Source organism: Brienomyrus brachyistius, chromosome 22 (genome assembly GCF_023856365.1).
Source record: "Brienomyrus brachyistius isolate T26 chromosome 22, BBRACH_0.4, whole genome shotgun sequence".
Lineage (NCBI taxonomy): Eukaryota > Metazoa > Chordata > Actinopteri > Osteoglossiformes > Mormyridae > Brienomyrus > Brienomyrus brachyistius.
The window spans coordinates 17,379,830-17,393,529 of record NC_064554.1 but is presented as its reverse complement, the minus strand read 5'-3'; the positions used below and the strand labels follow the sequence as shown (position 1 = coordinate 17,393,529).

Sequence of the window (13,700 nt, the reverse complement as noted above, 5' to 3'; positions counted from 1 at the left end):
GTCCTTGTCTCTGATTGGCTATCTGAATGCATGTATAATAATGAGAATGTCATAATTTATCCAATCAGACTTCGTTTTTAATTACACCCGCTCTGTCCGTCTGCCTGTCATTTCTCCATGGGACACTCTACACACAGACCAATTGGGAGCAACAGTTTCAAGTTGTGTCTCACGTCAACAAACTGTACATCTGTAACTTAAGTGCTTTTTCCACCTGTTTCCAGGATTGTACTTCAAAACAAATATGAAATAGACAGAAAACATTTTAAAAAGCAAAGAAGAAACAAGCAAAACCCAAACAAACAAAAAACAACAGTAAAACAAAATAAAATAGTTACATCGCATAAGGATTCAGATAAATTTTACTGATCTCAGTGGAAAATTCAGATGACATAAAATAAAGACAATTGCAAGTAATGTTGAGATTGTTTTTTTTATTATTATTTTGCTGTGAATTTGAGATTTTTTTGGCCCAATGCTGCGGTGAATCTGGGTGCAATCTGAGAGCGGTGAGAGGTTAGCGCACACGGGGACTCCTGCCACCTCCCGCGGCACACGGGAGCAGTCGCAGGCTGAGCGTGAGCATTAGCGTCGGTCAGGTACAGACAGGTTCCCGTTATCCTGACATCTGCCGTCCTTCGCCCCCATCACACCGTGGGTACTGACAGCGCCGGATTCTCACACCGAGCGACGGGGTTGTCAGGTGGGCGGGGGCGTTGGGACGTGTTCTGATGGGAAAATGTTTGCCGGTGACACCCCAGTGGTTGGGGAACCTGTGCGCTTCCTGCTGCCATGGGGGGAGGGGGGGGGGCATTCTCCTCCTCCCCGTAACCTCTGCTCTGCATGCTGCGCTGAAATCACAACAAGGACAGGATATTCTCACAGCACAACAGGCCCCCACGGCACCCCCAAGGCCACTTCCACACTCTTATCTCCCCCACATCGATTCCACCAAGCGACGTGGCCTCACTGCCCCGCTTTCCCACCAGGCCTCTGCCCCAGCCTAAGCACCCCCCCCCCCAGACATCTGCTACCAGTCCCAGCTCTATGGCCTGCAAGGGGCAATTCCACTCCTAGCCCCTGCAGAATTATAAGGCTGTAAAGGCAAGGTTTGCGGTACTGTTCACATCAGTGCAGAAGTCCGTCCATCCATCCATCCATTTTCCAAACCGCTTATCCTACTGGGTCGCGGGGGGTCCGGAGCCTATCCCGGAAGCAATGGGCACGAGGTAGGGAACAACCCAGGATGGGGGGCCAGCCCATCGCAGGGCACACTCACACACCATTCACTCACACAGACACACCTATGGGCAATTTAGCAACTCCAATCAGCCTCAGCATGTCTTTGGACTGTGGGGGGGAAACCGGAGTACCCGGAGGAAACCCCACAACAACATGGGGAGAACATGCAAACTCCACACGCATGTGACCCAGACTCAAACCCGGGTCCCAGAGGTGTGAGGCAACAGTGCTAACCACTGCACCACCATGCCGCCCTCAGTGCAGAAGTGTTCAAGATAAAAGTTAGCCTTTGCTAAGCTTATAGTTAACGTCATGAACGTCAGGCTAGGATCCCATTCAGTGCAGAGCTGGGGTCCAATTCAACTAGCATTAGCGTACTTAAGGCTAAGATAGATTACTTGCTAACTTTGCTAACATCTTCCCTACCATGCACCCCCCTCCGCATCTTCATCCACCCCCAGCCTCCCAAGCTTCGTCTCTCTCCTCCTCATCCTCATCCACTCGCTCCCCCCATCGCCATGCATTCCAGATACACATGCTGGAGACCCACCCTTAGCGCCATTCCTTGCCCGCTCTCACATCATCGACACATTCCACACGCACGCAGACACCATCGCGACATTCCCACCCCCTCCGGATCCATTTTTCTGCGCAATTATAAATCAATATCGGCAATATTTGAACCGCAACGAGACACCAGAGGCACGTGAAACACATTTCCAATATCCAGAGAGTATCAAAGCCAACCCCCACCCCCCCCCTGAGGAGGGCTGGATACCAGCAGCTGTGTTTGAAATGAAAGCATCGCTGGGCAGCCTGGGCCAGTATTGCTGAGGAAAAACAAAAGGTTCTTGATGGGGGGGGGGGGGGTCTTTAAGCCTCGGACAGAGGAGCTAACAGTGAGGAGTGGAATTCCAGGGTCCTGGCTCCGGTTTCGATCTGAACCTGCCATGTCTGTCCGCCATAAGGCCGGGTGCCAAGGTGTGAGGCCCCCATGCACTGCGCAAGGATCTGAAAAATAACCAACGTTGTACTTTTGACGTGCGGCCCCCCCTCTCCCATTTGCCTGACGTACTTCCTAGCGCTGCTGCCAGCCGTTTGTTGTGTGAAACCAGGCCGCTCCAACTTCTGCTCAGCTTTCCATGGGGAGGGAGACGGGGGAGCCAGGAACACTCTGGGAGCGTGAGGGAGCACGAAGGGGATAAACCGACACCGGCCTTGAGCGTCGGGCCGAGCCAGACCCCATCAAACATGTATGTGAGGCGTAACACCGGCTCCGGGGAGTAAAATGAAATTGAGTAAGAGAGAGTGAACTTTGCGGGCCAGCCAATGGAGAACCTTGCACCGAGATTTTGGAGTCAAGCCGCCCGCGTGGAACAGCCTCCGTGGGAGACAAAGGGGGGTGTAGGGGGGGGTGTGTAAATCAACCACTCCTGTGCCTGGAGCAGACAGTGTTTTTTGACTAATGAGAGCTCATAACAGTGTTGGGTAAACGCACAGACAAGTTTTCATGTGCGGGGAGCCATTGGAGGTGGGGGGGTGGGCTCAATATGTTGTGCAATAAACATCAAAATTCTAGAATCCTGAGTGAATCACTGGGATACCCAAATGATTCCGAACATTCCCCCCCCCCAGCCCGTTCTCTTGGCTGAAGTTCCTAATTCAAAAAACACACTACAAACCCAAGCAAGACTCTGTGGTGTCGCAACGAGCAGCGCAGAAACGTGATCGGATCACACACGTGGCGGGGGCCTGCAGGTACGTAGCTGACGCGCCCTGTCGGCGGTGGGGCGGGTCCCCCTGGGAGGTGGGCTTGTAAGGGGGGATGGTTCAAGTTCCCAAGAGGGGCCCGGTTTCTCCCTTAATCCGATCTGCTTCCGTCAAACATGCAGTAAGTAGGGCTTTAAAAAACATCTTGTGTGACAAGTACAAATGTGACTATGGATCTCAAGAAAAATCCACCAGACACCTGCTAACATCAACCCAGCCCAGTATCACGTAGCGAGAACATTCAGTCCTGCCCTGATGACTTTTCAACCCCAAGCCGAGTAACAGTTTTACCAATTCTTCCCCCAATATCTTTTCATTCTTTTCATCATTTCCATTTAACTGACGCTTTTATCCAAAGTTATTTAACTTACAACATAGGAAAGAGTTAAAAATTGTTTGCTGTCCATTTCCACCCATGAGCTCTCATTGTAGTTATAGCTACGTTGCCTTTTATCTCTATGCCAGCAACCAGGGCTATATTTGGACATAAATGGACAGCAAACCATACTGACCAAATAAAAAGGTTAAAAGGTCATAAATAGAGGCTGTGACAAAGTAAAAAAATCCAAATATGATCTTTAACATTCGTTTTCGATTTAAAAAAAACTATTAAAACAGCCTCTGACCTTCGGATGAGACGTAAAAGGCCGAGGTCCTGACTCTCTGAGGTCAAAAAAAGATCTCTGGGCATCCTTTGTAAGAGTAGGGCTGCTGCCCTGATGACCTGGCTAAAATGCCACTGTTGCCCTATCAGATCTGGCCTCCTAATCATCCTCTATATCTGACTGGTGAATTCTCTCCTGCCTCATCACCAGCTTAGCTACTGTGTGTCGAGCTACTGGTGCGGAATGGCTGCCGTCACATCATCCAGTTGAGGGCAACACAGTGGTGGTGGTTGAAGTGGCTCCCCAGTGCTCTGGGTGTCTTGAAAAGTGCCACATAAATGCATCGTTCATTCACTCATATGTGGCTCGTTCCTTAGATGTCAGGAAATAAAAAGAAGCCTTATTTGTCTGAGAAGAGGTCAGTTCTCACAAGTCCCGCCTGGCTTCTCCTTTTGTAAGAGACACACATTTGAAAGGGAAGCTTGAGGTACAAAGTCAGATGTTCGTCCAACACCCCCTAGAAAATTTTTCAGGGGACTTAAGGGCCTTTGCTCAGAGATGTAAAACACTCGGTGACTCTGTGACCTTCTGATCGCGGGCTAACCCACTAAGCCACAGACCCTCCCCCCCTGGAATTATTATGGAAGAGGAAAAAGTTCTTCCTTCCATTGGGTATTCCCAAGGGAATGAGATCTCGACCTGGCTCAGGATGATCCAGGTAGGTGGGTCAAGCTTGGAGGAGGAACAAATTCCAGAAGATTCCAGGAGTCACCTGCGTTTATGGGCCTGCTGGCTGATCTGTAATCTCCAGCCTTTAGAAGTTGCCACAGGTGTCGTGTACTGGAGCACGTGCGTCCAAAAAAAAGGGGGGGGGGGGGCATGTGCGGACACAATAACCACAGGTCGCGAAACCGCCAACCCCTCCTCACCTCCTCCTCCTCCTGGCGTGTCTCCTTTTGAAGGCTGAGCACTTCCAGACACCAGACAACTGCTCCCAAATTAGAGGCCGGCTGAACAGGACTGGAATTCCAGGGCTGCTCCCAGTGCTCTCCTCCAGCCATATGAATCCAATACCAGTCCCACCAGCAAAATCCCGTGGGATCCCTAACTGGTCTGCATCCTTCTACAACCTTACGCTCAGAAAACCCCTTCCGAAGAAACTGCTGGTTCGGCAGAAAAACGAAACACCCGATAATAGATAAATTAAGCCTAAAAAAATTAAGCTATACCGACACAATCTAAGGGAGTACGTTTCCACAAAGCACATAATGGAGAATTATGTTACGGTAAAAGATACACACACCCTGAAAGGGGACAACAAACATATTACCAAACCAGTTTTCAGAAAATGTTGGGTAATCTGAGCCAAGCGCAAACGCAAGATTCAACATATCGCTCCATTCAGGCGACACATTCACACCGAAAAGAGAAAAAACAGGTAAATGGCCGATTCAAAGCAGAGCTCAGATCTGCAAGCGGACAGACGCCAGAGCAGAACCAGATGTTTCAAACTCAGGACAAGTTCACTCCAACCCAGTCTGTCCTAAACACTTAACTTGCAAACACTTACTTTTAACTATGAGACACTTAACAACCAAGGCCCACAGGAAAAGCTGAGAACCGAAGGGTTAAATACAACCAGACGGCCCAGGCAATACACCTTCTCAAAGAGGATTATGCGGCATAACAATAAAGCTTAATTAATTACATTATATTAATTACAAAGACAACATAATTATAACTTAAACGAATACCTAATTAGCTTCCTAAGAAAAAAACATTATACGGCTTATATTTCAGCTTAAAGGAATATAACACAGAGAATTAATTCATTTCTTTAATTTTTTTTTTTTTTGAAGCTCAAATTAAATGAAAACTTAGTAGCCGCCAAACTGGGAAGACTAATCCTGTACATGACGCTGATTGGTGTTCGGTGTGGAAAAAAGGCGTGGATCTGCACGGTCGGGGAAAAGCGGATCGACTCTTAGTGCTGAGAAGCGCGTGTGGCCATGCAGCAAAGACCACCAAACGGAGATCCACATTCAACAGCTTACAGGCCGAGTACAGCGACAGAGTCCGACCAGAGGAGCAGCGGGCCGGGCTGCCCGACCGGTGACCATGACACCGCGCAAAACAGGTAGGGAGGAAAAAATGAAAGCGAACGGATAAAAAGTGGCCAATGGCGACCACCGCTGAGGCTCCCAGGCCGAGACAAACAGAACATCTGACTAAAAAAGAATGAAGTCATTCTTCCCTGTGTGACTCATCATTTTTCACGCCTGCTAAAGGCCAAAGCGGTTTCACAGGAAAACCCTCCAGCACTGACAGAACATTTGTGAATTAGTGGAAGGGCTCATTTTAATCGTATTAATCACGGCGCAATCTTACTGTCAGCGTCTTTGACGTTAAAGAGGTTATCTTATGTGCGCATGTTTGTGTCTCTTCTCCGGCAAGGAAGCAGAAAGACGTGGTTCTGGACAACAGAACCTTTTTGAAAAGGCCTGAACTGGCCCAGGAGGAGGTGAGGAGAATGGGGAGGGATTTCATGGCCAAGCAAGACAAACAGCCCCCCAGAGACCAAGGCGAGTCAGGCCCCCCCTCGTTTTTAATAAAAGAGGCATTACTGTAACCTCCACTACCTCCGACTACACACTTGGGGGGTCGTGCATCTGTGAGCAGCCCGGATGTGAAGCAAAGGACCAGCATCTGAGAGTTTCACAATCGTAGCAGCGGATTCCCACCCGGGCGCAGAGGGCGGGGAGGAAGGGTCCCGAGGCGCCACTCCCCCCCCACCCTACGGCTCCCAGCTCTTCACCCCACATTTTTCCAAAAGGGGACTGCGGGGGCAGGTGGGCTCTGGATGGGGCCTGATAAAAATAGCATGGAAAGAGGATGGAGGTGATTCCCCCCACACACACCACAGATCCCTGGCTTTCTCACATGCCTGAGATAACCCGCCCACTTGCCCCCCCCTGCCCCCCCTGCCCCCCCCCGCCCCCACACACACACACACACAATTTCCAACACCCCCAGTCCCACCACAGCACGGGAGCCGGGAATCCCCCCTCCCTCTGTGACCAGAAGAGTCTCAATTAGTGCACTCCACCCTTCTCCTTTGCCCCCCGACACCTCATACCCCCCTACAGTTGGCACACTACCCCTCCCACCTTCATACACTCTCCATATGACCCCCCTCCCCCCCCCAGGGGACACACCTCTCCCACTCACACATAAAGCTCCTCACATTAGGTCTTCTGGAGCCAGCCGAGGTCAGACCACCCACCCCAGGTCTGAGCCCCACCGTGCCCCCCACTGAGGTCACAGCTCACTGGTTTCCACATGATGCTGTGGTATGACTGTTACACTTGTGTGTGTGTGTGTGTTTGTGTGTGTGTGTTTCTCCGCCACCCTCCCAAGCCCCATGCATGCGAAGAGGAAGAGGAAGATGATACCTAGAAACAGATGGTGATGTAATCTGATCCGGAATCAGCAGGTCTGGATTAAGAGGCGGTGGCACCGTCATGACGGACGATGCGACATGCGGCATGCAGCATGCGGCATGCGGCATGCACGTCGTGTCTGTCAGCACTCCAGGACTGCGGCGACGTGCATGGGGGGTCACCGCCACCCTGGCAGTCCAGGACACCCATCCGGCAAAAAATGGGGCCACAGGTTTAAACGAGCCCTCTTACTGGATTTTCCTCTGTAGGGTGAAAAGATGAACATAACACCCAAATCTGTACACATACACGTCTGGGCGGGGGGGGGCTTCTGCAGTGACAGTCCCCCCCGGTAATTATGGGTGTCATGATCCTGTTTGTCATAATTATACTTGTCTGGCAATCGCATTATACTTTCCTTTCTAATATGTGACTGAAACTCCTCCAAGTTGGTGTTCCTCTCGGTGGGGGGAGGGTTGGGGGATCATAGGTCCAGCTGGGACAGGCAGCAGCAGGTGTATCCGAGTGTGCAGGTACACTCACCTGGGCGTGAAGCTGTGGGAACCAGCATCCCAGTAGCAGCACACGAGTCCCACGCCCTGGGGGGGGTATGGTGTAACCTGTCCCAGTAACTCCCCCCCTCCACCCCCAACCCAGCGTGACACATTCACACACGAACCACCGCACGCACCAACTTGCCGGCCAAGCGCAACTGAGGCGTCATGATATAACCACCAGGGCCCTGGGAGCTGGACCCCAACACGGCCCTAATACCCTCCCCCTGGAGCAGGCAGGCGCCGGGAACCCATCAGACAGGTAACTCCACCTGTCAGGGCGTCGTGACCCAACCTGCCCGCCGCGCACCACGCACGCTGAAATCACGGCCAACCCAGACGATCATGCAAACAAAAACCATCGCAGGCTGGGTTCTGCTCCACATTAATGCTTTTAACAGCTATTTATTTAACAGGCACTTTTATCCAAAGCAACGTACAACTGAGGAAAGCGGGGTCCCTACAACAACTGGGGGTTAAGGGCCACGCTCAGGGGCCCAACAGAAAAACCACTCTGCTGACCCTGGGATTTGAACAAATGACCTTGCGCTAACAAGCATTGACCGAACCCACTGAGTCACCCAAAAAACGATATATATATATATATATATATATATACACACAAAAAAACCAACTCATTTAGATCTGGGCCCTGCACTTGCAAAAAAACATGTAGTCTTTGAACTGCCGGTTGGGAACTCCCTTCATGTACACATGCATGTGTAAGCAGATTACTCACCTTACACAGTTATTGCACGAGCGAGTATTAGGGTGTGTTCCAGGAGAGATGAACCCCACCTTGAGCTGTACCAGTCTGACATGCGGCCGAATTCGTGGCTGACAGGGCAGAAGACCATCGGACACATTTCGCAGGTTACCTGCCTTTCACATGTATGTCCGCTGAACAGGGAGCCACCTGTAGAGGGCGCTAATGGAATCAGCCTAGATTTCAAGAATTACCTCAAGCTTAAGCAGGCAGCTATAGCTGTAGAGCCAATTCCAGTAGAAAACCAAAACAACATGGATCATTAGAAGGAGCTTCTGCGGAGGTGGGCGTGTCAGGCGAAAGCATGCAGCCATGCCGTCCTGCTCCTTGCACCTAACGCTGCTGATGTTGTCTGTGGAAGGGGGGGGGGCGAGTGCGGGGGTGATAGATGAAAGATAAGAGTTCACACACACACACACACACACACACACACACACACGGCCAGTGGGGCTTCGGGCTGGCAGCTGTTGCCACGGCGCTGGAGTCCGCAGGTTCTGACGAATCTCTAATGGCCGAACCAGATGTCCCGAGTGCTGGCTGTATGGGCCCCGGGGGCTCCAGGAGGCGGGGAGGGCATGGGAATTTGCCCCCCCCCCCATGGGGGGCGTGTCCCAGGGGCTGTCTACACCCTCTGAAAGGGCAGAGATTGATGGGGTGGCAGTAACACCCCAAACGATCCGAAACAATTGCCTCGGAGGGACGGAGGGGAACAAGGCGTAACCCCCCCCCCCCACAATAATTTTCTCCTGTCATTCGCAGTAATAATTCCATCATTTTTTTCCCAGAGACTAAGGCACCACACAACACAAGTCAGGTCCCCTGTGAATTCCTTCTCAACTCACGAGAAAAACATTTAATGCTTAAACGCGCAATCGCAGGTATGTAGCACAAAGCTCACATGCATCCCTGGAAGAAACCCCTCCCTTCCACCACCGCAGCCACGTGCAGCTACACACCCCGCTCAAAGACCTTTCCCTACAGGTGCGTAAGTGATGTTTTTAACCAGTGGGACTGATGATATCAGAGGTTTACTGGAACAACATGTTTTGACAGCAGAGCGTTTAAGTACTCGGCTCAGAGATTTCCTTCTGAGCTCTCTTTGGACTTGAACCAATACCCTACTGGTACTGCTCATCCAACAGTCTACCTGCCCTTTACATGCAAGGGATATTTCTGTTTAAAGTAATTGTCCTAAGAGTTAGTTGGAGTCCCTGCTACACACTCAGCTGCCAGACACTTTATTAATTCCCAAATAAAACTGCAGGTTAGCATCAGCCAGAACAAACATTTAGTAAAATATATTTATGCAGTAATAAAAAATAGCAATCAATTCGGTTTCATTTCACTGCCCCCATTTACCGCTGTTTGCCATACTGCTGCGTATTTGATAAATAAACCGTGATTTGATTTAAAGGTCATGAAAACTATCCCAGCATCCTCCTCTTCTGCAGGTGCTTGACATCACTGGCTGGGGGGGGGCAGAAGAATGAGAAGTTTTCCCTCAGGCTGGAGGAGATTTTCCATGATGCTGGTTTATTTTGAAGGCGATTCTACGCGGCCCTGGGAATACGAGGAACAGCCGGGTCTCAACGGGCAGGGACCCTTCGAAAAAAAACTCATCTTTTCCACGGGCATTTTCTCAGGGCCTGCCTCAGCCCCCCCCCCCCCCCCCCCCCCTCCCTGGCCGGCTGCGGTCCCGGCGGCTTATCGGTGCGCGGCAACGCCCCGGTGCTTCAGCACCACACACAGATCCTGACCCCGAGCGTCGTCCAGGAGAAACCCCTCAAGAGGCCTTTCAGCAGGTCCGGGGAGCCACACGTTCCTGCTGAGATTTACAGCCCAGCGGGGGTGGGGGGGGGGGGTGAGGGGGCGCTGCCTGGCAGCTGTTCCCCTGGGTTTTAGAACGCTATTTCACACGGAAACACATCCATGTCACTGGGCCCATCTGGTTCAGCTCTGTACCCCCACTTGAACAGAACCCCTCCCCGGCTCCCTGTCAATGACTGCTTTCTAGCCTGCAGAATAAGCCCTCAAAAGAGAACTTTCCCCTTACTCCTAACCCTCCCGAAAAGAACGTTTTTCTAGACCTTCCTCGCATCTTCTAGAAGAGAACCTGCTCCTGCATAACCTTTTACCATGCCAGCTCAGTCGCCGACCGTATATCAAGCATGTGATCAAACGCGCAGTGCACTCTGGAATTTACGCCAATCGATGCCTATCGCACAAACCTGATTGGACGTGCCAGTGAATTTTAAATTAAGCGTCTGTGGTTTGGCTTCTTGGATTGGTTGAGTGTTCACTAGTTATTTAACAGGCTAAGCAGTTTATATAGGTTAATTCTAGGATCGGGGCTGGGAAATCTGATACCGGATCAGCGTAGGATCAGGATAGCTTACATTTCCAACTCTGCCTCGCAACCCTTTCAGAATTGGCCTCGACCCAAACTTGACCCATGAGTTGAGAATCAGTTTTCTTCTCTTTCTACATCACCTTCTAAACAGATCTCCTTCCCGACAGATCACTCAAAAGCAAGACATTTCTCCAGTGATCCTCCTACGCTGCCATATCAGGACCTTCACAGCAAGGTGGTCAGAAGCGGGTCACTGTTTGGTTCTGTGAGATGGACGGTTCAGATCACCCAGGATATGACTTCAGTCCTTCTAGTCCTACATCATCTGAATGATGGGAAACTGGCACCTTCGTTAGTCCGAAGCACCGTGGGCTTAGTCCCTCGGTGTGACTTCCTGCCAGTGAGCCCTACAATTATTATTTGGAAATATCTGCACATACGTTGCATCATGGCAGGAACTGGTGAAAGTGAAAATTACAGAGTGAGCAGTGGCTGCACTGGGATCCAGTCAAAACAACTTCACACCCATGAACTGCCCTCTGTTCAACACCCCGCCCCCCCCCCCCCCCCCCCCCAGCAATCTCTGCTCCACCGTTCACCCTCATTTCACCCAACATCCCCTCCCGGCTCATCCTTCACCTCCTCACCCCAGCCCAGATTTAATAAACGTTTGGAAGAGCTGTGTGAAAAGCAAACACCTTTCCCCTGATGAGGCCATTACTCACATTTAGCTACATGAGAAAACAGACCTGACAGGCCAGACTACTTCATGTCTGTGGCTGTTACTCGGAGGTATGCGGATCACACAGGGCATTGTGATAAAGCTTCTCCCGAAGAAACGATGACTTAAACCACAGGAAGCGGCAGCTTGTCTGTTTGATTCTCTTACTCTTACGGAAAGACTGTGGAAATACTCAGAGAAATGCTCCCAACATGACCCCCAGAGCAATGTCACCATCAGTCCCATTCCCGGTAACCACTTCCCTCAAACTGTCCATTCCCAGAATCCTTCATGCTATCCTGCATCATCAACTAAAGCTTTAAAATTTTACTATGTGCTTGCTGCCCTTTTTCAGAATAAAGGTGGTCTTCTCTTCAGCTACACGTTCACTCGGGGATGCTTCTGTTAGCCACTGTTTCTATCTGTGCCCCTCTCTCGTCCTTCCTCTCTTCCCTCTGCTTCATGCCCCCGATGTGGTTATAGTGATTATAGCAGCAAACGACTGAGGGAAGGACCCTGAGGAGTCAGACACGCACTAAATCGACCACTGAGCAGTCGTACACTCACACACACTCGTACGTCTTCACAATGATTGGACGTGGTCACATGATCACGGAGGGGTGTCACATGACCACAGCGGGAGTGATTTAAATGTTTTATAATGCATTTAATGGTCTGTGTTTCATGCGCTGTTAAACCCTCTACACACAAGTCCTCTGCTAAAGAGACTATAGCAAAACCTCCGAAAGAAAAGCCCAAAGAACATACTAATCTTACTTGTGCAGCACTACAAATTTTGAACGATGGAAATAATTTAGGAATCAGTAAATCAGTGAAATGCGAAACATTTAATCATAGATCTAGATGTTTTACCCCAGAGGTGGCGTGGTTTACCTGCAGATACAACCCACAGCCGAAGCACAGCGACCCTCCCCGTCATAAATGCTGACAGATGAGGCAAAGATACCAATTTCCCCAGCTTTTTCACTGACTTTACTACCACCTTACCCTGAGAAACTTTTGATTCCACCGGGGGAGGGGCCATCAGGTGGATTTTTATTCCGCCTGTCTGTCACAGCCTGGGGCCCAGTGTGTGACTTTATTCCGCCTGCTGGTTACAACCTGAGTGACAGTGAGTAACAGTGAGTCAGTGTGTGACACTTCACTCTGTTTGTCTATCACAGCAGGAGAGATTGTATAGCGGAGCATAAGTCATTACGTCACAGCCCAAGACTGTGCAGGACCGTTACAGATAGGGAATCTGGGTTATAGCAGGAAATCTGTCTTCAGACAGAAGAAATCTGCAATGCAAACTTTAACACTAAAATCAGAATACCAGTAGGTATGAAACAACAGGATATTTTAACCACGTTTACTAATTGGATGGGACATCTGTCCGTCGGGAGTTCAGGTGACTGATTGGCCTTTGACACTTGTTCCGGCGCTGGTGAGCGGTGGGCCCAGTTCCCCCTAGACTCCACACTGGAACCTTAGGATTTTTCCCACGTAAATCAGCCTTTTCCAAGTGGTAAAGTCATCACTTCCAAACATCCTGTTAGCACAGGACCTTCTTCAAGTTACTGCCATTTTTTCCCCATTTGACTTTCGTTCACGGCCTCCTCGGGGGGCGGCACAGGAGCAAGGAAACGTGGATGAATCCTTCCACTAATACTCTAATTAGACATCTTATACTAGCGCTGCCTCCGTTTTCAAAATAAAAATACTGCATTAATTTAGCAAGGAAAATGACCACCGGGGGGCATAATAGTTAACAACTATTATGCTTCTGGTTCAAATTCTAGGCTGTGTCCCACTGTTGTGCCTCTGGTGAGGGGTACTTATCCAAATCACCGCAACAAATGAATGAAATAAATACACATCATGTTTTTCCTGTCCTGTTTATGACTGAACCTGCCTCTGTTGTAAATCTTGTTTAGGAGAACGTTCCCAGTTTGGCTGTTCTTCTTGCCCCAGGGGCTCAACGGAACCGAGTCGCCGACCATGGGGGGGGGGGGGGGGGGAACGGCATTACCGCTGTCAGGTCTCACGCCTGCGGTCCTCACACACAGATTTGCATTCTTTTCACACAACAACCTGGGTGACTTACACACGTTTTTTTTTTTATTAAACCTACAGCATCACGAATCACTGGAAAGGAAATATAGAAGGTAGGAAAAAGAATTATAATAGAATACAATGAACAAACCAATAGGCGATATCATGCAGTAAATACATATGGACTGTTTAGGTTG

The 13,700-nt window shown here is 50.1% G+C and overlaps 1 long non-coding RNA gene across 2 annotated transcripts; it reads right to left on the bottom strand.

Moving 5' to 3' along the window:
* Positions 1-419: 419 nt before the first annotated feature.
* On the bottom strand, positions 420-8,716 carry LOC125718515 (uncharacterized). Of its 2 annotated transcripts, XR_007384835.1 has the most exons (3): positions 8,351-8,716; positions 7,070-7,320; positions 420-851 (listed from the first exon to the last, which is right to left on the bottom strand). It is a non-coding gene; the product is annotated as an uncharacterized LOC125718515 (long non-coding RNA). The 2 variants fall into 2 exon arrangements; XR_007384834.1 differs by lacking the exon at positions 8,351-8,716 and having other exon boundaries at positions 7,070-8,213.
* Between the last annotated feature and the right edge of the window lie 4,984 nt (positions 8,717-13,700).